Source organism: Bombina bombina, chromosome 1, assembly GCF_027579735.1.
Source record: "Bombina bombina isolate aBomBom1 chromosome 1, aBomBom1.pri, whole genome shotgun sequence".
In the NCBI taxonomy this organism is placed as follows: domain Eukaryota; kingdom Metazoa; phylum Chordata; class Amphibia; order Anura; family Bombinatoridae; genus Bombina; species Bombina bombina.
This window is the reverse complement of record NC_069499.1, coordinates 828,216,977-828,226,841: the sequence shown is the minus strand read 5'-3', so window position 1 is coordinate 828,226,841 and position 9,865 is coordinate 828,216,977.

Sequence of the window (9,865 nt, the reverse complement as noted above, 5' to 3'; positions counted from 1 at the left end):
GTTAACTATGAAATCTCACAAGATTTTGGTGAAATCTCATGAGATCACAGTAAAGCAAAGTGTGAACTTAGCACTGATGATGCTGATTGGCTGTTGTTTTATCATTACCATGTAGTTGATAGTAGCTGAAGGATACAGATTATTTAGTCTTGTGAGCTGAAGAAATGATGAAGTAAAATTTCCTTTTTACATAGAGATGTTCATGTTATATTTTCTACACAGTTTATTACAGATATGCTGCATCACTTTAAAACAATATAGCATATGTGTAACATGTCCCTTTAAACACAGGAATATAATATGTTGGTGTATATTATATTAATGTAGAAACATTTTTTCTACAAACTTCAGTGCAATCTTCTTCATCTGAATATTTGCCATTTTCATCTAAATATGTCAGTGTGTGAATTATGAGTTTTCTTTTCTAATAGGCATGCAACATTTCCATGGCCTTATGATCAACATAAGAGAATCTGACCTGTTACATGTGACTGGAACATAATTACATTTGAATGCTCTAGAAAACTATTTTGAGTTGTGTTATTCTAGCCATTTCTAAAAATAGAAGGTCCTTTCATCAAATGAAGGGCTTCCTGACTGTTAAATAATAATACTACATTCCCCGGGAGTAGACAAATTGTGTTGTTCCATTTATTTGTTTACTGTTAAATTTAACCAGATTTGTTTAATAAGACAAAGAAAATATTATCACATTTCAATAATGTGTTAGAGTTTGTCCTGACTAAATGGATCATCATTTTAACATATAGGTAGCATTTTTAAATAGGTAAGTCCAATTCATTTTTATCTTCTTATTATGAAACATGCTGCAAATTGCCTAAACCAGCTATTTGATTTGCCTCATTTTGACAACCTACGTTTACAGAATTTGTTTTTTTACTTGTCTAGGGATCATGGTACAAAGGACAAATTTTACACAAAAAGCAAGATGTGTTTCATGTAAGTGAAGATTACACATTTTTGTTGTGTCTTGTGATTTGTTGACTAGAAGTGTCACAACTGCAAATCTACAGAACTTATATTACAATAAAATATTATTCCAAACTGGTAATCAATGCATTGCCACTGAGTTACTAATAGCTGAAATAATAACTACAAAAAGAAATTCCTTATGGTTTGATTCTATGAAGATACATGCCACCATGCTTAGCACCTGCTTGCAAACTCTTTCACATAAATCTGATAGTTCATATCATATTGGTATTTTATCATAGACTCCCACTGCCCATGCCTAGATGAACACTCACATGCACCTCTCTGTATCCAGCAAGGAATGCCACTGTTGATAATCACAACATGAAAAAAGCCTTTAACACAGAAGAGATCAGCAATCAAACGAGAACAGTTACTCATGGACAAAATTCACTTCCCGGACTTCATCCTTTCCATCTGGTCTTACCAGCGGATCTTTTTGAAAATTCTACTTTTCGCAGGCGTCCGGTTATCCGTGTTTGGCATTCAGCCTCATTTCTCTTCCCTCTAGCCGAGTGTATGGCTCTGACGTCAACATGTAGCCTTTGGTCATGTGACCGGCAGTGGGAGTATCAATGATATGCAGGGGAACCAATCCCAACAAGTGCTCACTGTTTATTCCAACGAGTAAATATTCAAAGAGAAGGAGCACCTCCAAGGGATTAAAAAAATAAACTTTATTCCGATAGTCGAGTAAAAAAAACTGTTTAACAACAACAGCAACAACAGCAAAAGTCGGAGGATAATGGCTAAATCCTTGCTGACCCACTGACGCGTTTCGGCTAATGAGCCATAGTTGTACTGTGATCATTTGGCCTTTTAAACTAAAAGGTTTCCTACAATTGATTAAAACCAAATAGGCATATTAACCCTTATCCTTCTGATATTTCCGAAATCGTATTTACATTTTAATACCATTATCACCTTTACAGCAGTGGTTACAATTTATGAATAGAGCATAATGTAGTAACTTAATGTATCGTACATCATACCATTCAGATAATATTAGAGAAATCTTAAAGATTAACATGTCTTTATTTGACAATATGTTTAACGCTAAAGATGTAGATATGTCAAAGTATTTTTTTACATGTGTATTTATATTGACCCACATCATCTAACCTTATTACTAGGTCACTAGACGCATGTAGTACTCTATATTATTAAATGAATGCAGATAGAATATGCAAACCATTACATATATAGAAAAAAAGATAAAAAGATAAAAGTTCAAACAAATAGAAAACAGAAAAAGAACCAACGTAGAACAAAAAAGAGAAAACTATGACATCATGGATTATTACAAACCCAATCCATAAAACAAATTTATGAACTATATTGCTACTTCTGGATACACAGATCTGGAGAACTACTGCCAGAAATTGATTAAATCGTATTCTGAATTTAAACCATAAGGTATTCTAGTCTTCAGTCTGTGTATCCAGAAAACTTCCCTTTTGCCAAGAATAAACTCCCTATCACCTCCTCTATTATTGGATTGTATTGTTTCCACTATGGTCCATTTTAGAGAGCTGCTGCTTTTATTATGATTATTTTTAAAGTGCAGTACCATTGGTGTGGTCAATTTGCCCAGCTTAATACTGGATAGCTGCTCACATATTCTATATCTAACCTCCCTTGTAGTAAGGCCTATATATTGTACATCACATTCTATGCAAGTCAATAGGGAGATAGAATACGTGGCCCTACAGTTGGTACAATTATAGTGTGTAAATGAGTCCCCTGTCGCACTGCTTCTAAAGCCTTTTCTCCTATCCAAACTCTCACAGGCTGAGGATTACTACATCTATAGACTCCTTTATGTTGAAGCCATGAACTGGTTATAGGAACCTCTGCTTTGAGTGGTGTAGGTGCTATCCTATTGCCAATAGACATCCCCTTTCAAAAAGCAAATCTGTATTTGTTAGGACTAATTTCTTCTAGTACATTGTCTGCTTTAAGCATTGACAAATTTTTCTTAAAGGGACACTAAACCCAAATTGTTTCTTTCATGATTCAGATAGAGCATGCAATTTTAAGCAACTTTCTAATTTACTCCTATTATCAATTTTTCTTCATTCTCTTACTATCTTTCTTTTACAAAGCAGGAATGTGATGCATAGGAGCCGGCCTATTTTTGGTTGAGAACCTGGGTTATGCTTGCTTATTGGTGGGTAAATGTAAGCCTCAAATAAGCAAGCGCTATCCATGGTGCTGAACCTAAAATGGGCTGGTTGCTAAGATTTACATTCCTGCTTTTAAAATAAAGATAGTGTCAGTATATGGCAGGGTTATAACACAATATATTTAATAATTATCCTTTAATCTGAACCCCAATAAAATATGCATATACTAGAAACCATAAAATTAATATAAATTCCTGAATTCTTTATTATTAGTTAATATCTATAAACACATTGAAATATATTTGTAGGAACAAGAATATGAATCAATACTATACAAGTATATGAATTATTAAAATATGCTATACTCTTTACAAAGCAACCCAAATTGTAACTTTTTAACTAGCCTTATTCACAATAGAATTTCAATCAGTTAACACAATGAGATTCCAATATATTTAGCTGCTAACATTCAAGCAATACAATTTTAACAGTGCTTAGTTAAACAATAGAACAATATATATATTCTAATTGAAACACCAGAAGTTATATATATATATATATATATATATATATATATATATATATATATATATATAGATCCAAGAGAAGGTAAAATATAGAGGTGCTTAGTGTAAGGAGCTAGTTACAGTATCTATAATAAGACACATAAAGTACAAAGAGTTACAATAATGCACTGCTAATTGATATTAGGGGAAAAACCCAGATACATATAAAGCTATCACAGAGTTTGCAGTAGTAATGTTTACAATTATGTTGCTAATATAAAATAATGTTGCTAATATAAAACACCTGCAGCTATCTGTATAATATATAGAGATACTAGTCTAGCAAATAATATTGATATTACTAGAACACCACAGATGACAAAAAAGTATCGCAGTACATACAGTTAGTACAGGCAATTTACCAAAGAAAAACCACAAGAATGTGCATGCAGTTAGAGTCCATATGTGATACTGTTGTGAAAAAAAGGAGAAAAAAGGTGGAAATCCCAAGGTGGCGGATCACACTGTCCCCTCAAGGGGTTCTACTTACTCTCCTTTACCTCAATCTGTATGAGGTAAGTGTCGCGTGAGGTAAGTAGAAAATCCTTCCTTGTAGTGGCAAGTATCCTATGGCTTGTATATATATATATATATATATATTCTATATTTTGCACAGATAAGTTACTTAGCATACAAAAGACTTGTTTAACAATACACAGACTATGTGATAAGCTAAAATACAAACTGTTCTTTTAAATCCCTTAACTACAATTTGAACATGGTCTTACCAATAACCTTTGTTTCAGATATTAAAAATTAGAACAATTATACATCACCAATTTGTAGTTGTCTTTTCCAAATATCTTTAGATTATCTCATCTGAAGGAAAGTTATCGCATAGATCAAGGTAAGTTTTAGCTCCTTGCTTAAGTGAATGTGTTCCCAAGTATGGCCGGCAGTTATCAATCACCAGTCTCAGCAAGTCACACAAAAACTGTCCTGTTTACATATATATATTATTTACCTGTACCCTGACATAATTCCCCCTTCCAATTCAAATAGATGTAGGACACATGAATTTGAATTGGCTTAAAGTCAGCGCTACTTGGTGAGGGTATTGACCGTACGCTTCATAGACAGTCTCTTATGCTTATCAGCTAGGCATCTTTAAACTATAGTATGCCTTTAATTCATTTGGAGATATGACTTCATTCTCCCTCTATGACTTGTAGTTGGGACTTAGGATGGCACGCTCGCAGCTGATTGATATGGACCCATTTATCTATGAAACTTTCGTTTTTGGGGATCCGTATTTTATAGGCCACTGGCGATATTTTGTCAGTAATGACAAAAGGACCTTTCCACGATGGAAGAAATTTCTTCTCCTTAACCTGATCTCTTCCAAAGTTATAAAGATAAACTTTATCATTTATTTCATATTCCTTTTTGGACGTTTTGAGATCATAATAGGTTTTAGTGGCAGTTGCGGCTTTCTCTAAGTTCCTTTGAGCAAATGCAAAGACATATTGCATGTGCTTTCTTGGGTTCTCCACGTATTGATGTGTATTGGCAGCGTTTATCAAATTTTGGTCTGATATACGGAACAGTAGATGTTGAGGTAGAACCATTCTTCTACCAGTCATCAGTTCAAAAGGTGACATCTTGGTAGCACTACTTGGAGTTGCTCTTAATGCCATTAAGACTAGAGGTAGTTTTACATCCCAGTCTTTACCCATTTCACTCACAAACTTTCTGAGGATTTTAACAATGGACTGGTTATAACGCTCTACTCCACCACTTGAGGCAGCTCTATAAGCAATATGGAGCCTTCTTTTTACCCCTAGTATTTTCCACATTTTGGTCATCACTTCGCTAGTGAAGTGGGTTCCCCGATCTGACTCGATTCTTTGGGGCAAACCAAATCTGGAAAACACATGGTTGATGAGCAATGCTGCGCATGTTTCAGCACTATTGTTAGGTGCACTGATGCACTCTACCCATTTAGTGAACAGGCATGTCACTGTTAACATGTATTTGTTACCTCTTGATGACCTAGTTACTGGACCAATAAAATCAATTTGTATATCTGACCATGGCATTACCATCCCCCCTTTTTGCAATGGCAGCAGTGGGTTGGAACTGTGGACAGATTAAACCCCCTTGACAGTAGGTTTGAACATCTTTCAACATGTGTGGCCAAAAAGCGTAGTCACGCAATATTTCATACATGAGTTTGGCACCACAATGACCAGATGTGGGAGCATCATGGGCATGTTGAAGCATTAGACCTCTAAATTTGGTGGGTACTACCCATTGTTGGATGCCAGTTTTAGAGGTTCTAATTAACAAACCATCCTGTAACTTGAATTGTGTTCTGGATTTCATTAAGATTCTAAGATCTTCTTTGCTAATCTTTTGAGATGGGGTTGCTTTCAGGATCTTCTATGTGTTTATAGAAGATGCCTACAAATGAGTCTTCTGTTTGACTAGTGATCAGGTCTTCACTAGGAGAATCCTGACTCCATTGTACCAGGTTAGGCTCACTCTGTTGTTTAGCCTGGTTTCTGGTAATGGCTTCTACCTGAATTGCACCCATTAAGTGGTCAATATTAAGGAGTTCTCCAGTTATGGCTCCTTGTTTGGCTAATGAATCTGCAAGATCATTTCCTTCCTTATCAGGACCTAGAACCCTGGAATGACCCTTGGTCTTTTTCCAGTGTATGGTTAAATCATTGGATACCACCAGATTTTCAATCTCGCAGAACAACTTGCCATGCTTGACTGGTTTGTTATTGCTTTTCTGCATGCCATTTCCTTTCCAAGTTGGCAGGTATTCAACAAAACTGTCACGCACATAATTTGAGTCAGTAATGATTACAAATTCATGAATATCATGTTCTATAGCCATTTCAATGTTTTTTAGAACAGCAGTTGAAACCTATAGATATATTTGGGAATCCATTTGTCCAAGTTATACCAATGCCAGCGACTAATCTGCGCTCATTATCAATAGTTGCATGGTAAGAACAGCCATCAACATATACCCCAGGTAATGTTTGAAAATGGTCCTCATTGTACATTTTATATGGGGAAAGCAATTGTTCCTCCAGGAAATCATCTTCTGATAATTCTTCACCAGGATCTTTAGCAGTACAGTCATGGAGCTCAGCAAGCCCCTGTGTGACTGAATTCTTTTTATTCTGCTTGTAGCGAATTTCTAAAGGCCAGCCTTGTAAGGAAAGAGTCCACGCTATTATGCGGCTATTAGACAAATTCCCATATCTTATTCTCTCACTTTGCAAATATAGCAAAGGCTGGTGGGCCGTTTCTACAATAATTTTCTTGCCCTGTATATAGCTGCGGAAATTTTGTAGAGCCCATACAGTAGATAAGAGGGCTTTTTCGCAATCGCTAAACTTTATTTCTACTGGGGATAGAGTTTTGCTCGCATAAGCAATGACTTTGCTTAAATTATCATGCTTTTGGTATAAAACAGCACTCATGCTTATATCTGTGTAACCTGTCTCTAAGAAGAAAGGTTTACCACCTTCAGGGTACGCTAAGCAAGGTGCTTGAGTGAATTTTCTCTTCAGCTCTCTTATGGCTGTCTCTTGAGACTCACTCCAGTGCCATTTCACATCCTTCTTTAGAAGAAGTTTAGCTAATTCTGCATAATTATCAATGAATTTGCGAGAATAATTTGTCATACCCAGGAATGATATCAATTCCTTTAAGTTAGTTGGATTTTTAGAATTTACTATAGCTTCCACCTTTTTCTTCTGAGGATTTAGCCCTTCAGAAGTAACTTCATGTCACAAGAAGTTTAAACAAGTGTGGCACCATTGAGCTTTCTGTAGGGATAATTTGACACCTGCCCTGTTAAGTTAGCTGAGGACGTGTTTAAGCTCTGCAATGTGTTTTTCAAAGTCTGTGCTTTTGATTAAAACATCATCAACATAAGATAAGGTCCCCCTTTCCAGTGCATCAGGCATAGCCTTATGCATGAATGCAGCAAATTCATGTCCAGAATTTATGTATCCAAAAGGAAGTCTCTGAAATGCATATTGGACCTTTTGGAATGAGAATGCCAGCTTATACGGGTCCTCCTCATGTACCTTTATGGTCCAATATCCCTGTGCACAATCAATGGCAGTGAATATTTTGGATCCCTGCATCTGCGCTAGGCACTGGTCAATGTATGGCACAGGCCAGCCAGACATGTACACTCGTTTGTTTAGCTGTAGTAAGTCAGCACACAAACGCCATTGTCCATTGGGCTTAAGAACACGAAGAATAGGATTATTATAAGAGCTGTGCACCTGTCTGATAATACCTCTTTCTTCCAAGTTCCTTATGATTTCTGCGAGAGAATCATATGAGGCTAAAGGAAGTCTGTATTGTTTAACAAAGACAGGTGGCGCATCGGGATCTGTTTGTATTCTTGCAATGTGCAAGTCTGTAGTACCACATTTATAAGAATCCCTAGCAAAAATATCCTTATACTCCATCAGGAGTTCTCGCAGCAGTTAGCGTTCATCATCACTGGAACAGCCATTAGCTAAGGATATTTGCTCTTTGACTATTTGCTGAAATCCTGGAAAGATTTCAGGCTGTCCTATTTCATAGGCTTTTTCCAATCTAGAGGTGAGATCCCCTTGATTATAATTTACATTGCCCCCATGACTCTGGGTATTGGGGTAATCTTGCTGTTTGATCGGCTGATCAAATACTAGAGAGGCTTCTTCAATTTTACAGATGCCTTCCTCTGAGCTGAAGGGATAAATAGACTGAATAGTAAATAGACCCTCTGGCATAGATGCAAAGATTGTTCTATTAATTGTTCTTCAGTTAAGTCTCCTTCAGGTATTAGCCCAATTATATTATTCTGGAATCCAAAAGGGTAATAACTTGATTCCAGCGCATATCCTACGGTAGTTCCCTTAGATAAGGTTATATCCTGTGGGGTCATGTTATGTACAATAGTTCCAATATTTACCATAGGAGTATAGGCCATTGTGATACCCAGATTTTGTATTCTATGGGAGAGGCAAATTAGTGTTTCAGAAGTTTTTAATTTCTGACCTCTCTTTACCTGTAAAGGTAAAATAAATTTATCAGTCCCAGCAGGAATTATAACATCATTAGACACCTGCATATTCACAGAATAAGGCAATTGCTGGTTTGATTTCAGGGCTGCACTTTCATCCTGAAATACTTCAGGGTCCCCCTTTAACCTGCTCCAGAGGCAAGAGTTAATCAAATCTATTTGTATGGCATATCTATGTAAGATATCATTGCCAATGTATATTTGATTATGGGGAGTATTTAGAACTTAAAACAGGTGCTTCATTGATTTATTACCTATAGAGACAGATAATAAGCACTTAGCTGTGATGTTGTAGCTTTCAAACCTGTTATCCAGGCCATGGACACAGTGGCTTTGGGGAGAAAGATATTTAATCACTTTAGGTTCAGCTATCTGTGCTAACAAGCCTTCGCTTATATAGCTAGCTTCCTGTTTTAAGCTCAATTTTGCATATTTTGTTGTACCAAGGTCATGCACTTGTATAGGGATAAATAGATCATCTTTAACTCTCTCAATCCCTGCAAGGTATTGAGCATGCCCCCCCCTTAGGGATTTTATGATCCTCCTTGTGGAGAGATATGGTTAATACATTGCCGTCTAAGGAAATATTCGCTATCTTCCCAGGCGAAATTTTAAAAGTATTACCATCAGAGCCACTTAAAGGAGTCTGATCATCTATTTGTAAAATAGTGATTTCAGGTACAGAGTTATTCCTGAAATGAATCTCCACAGCATCTGGCTTCTCTTCCACCACGTGACAGTTATGTCGGGGGTGAGATATACCAGATTTCTCATAATTAATAGGCCTTTTAACTTGTGACCAAATTACATTATTTATGCAATCAATTATGGTGCTTAATCGCTTCAGGAGATCACTACCAATAATTAAACGATCAGTTGGCAGATCCACTATAATGACAGGGTGTCTTATGACCCTGTTCCCCAGTTTAAATTTTAACCAGGCCATACCGTATACTTTTAGAGAGTCACCCCCAACACCTATTAGTGAACCATCAAATTCTTTTATTTTAGGTTTGTGGGGTGTTAGCTCATTAAGCTGTGTGTAGTACCTGTGGGATAAAATAGTTGCCTGAGACCCAGTATCAATTAATCCCATGATATGGTTGGAGACTGAATCCTGTAGCTCAGCTAAT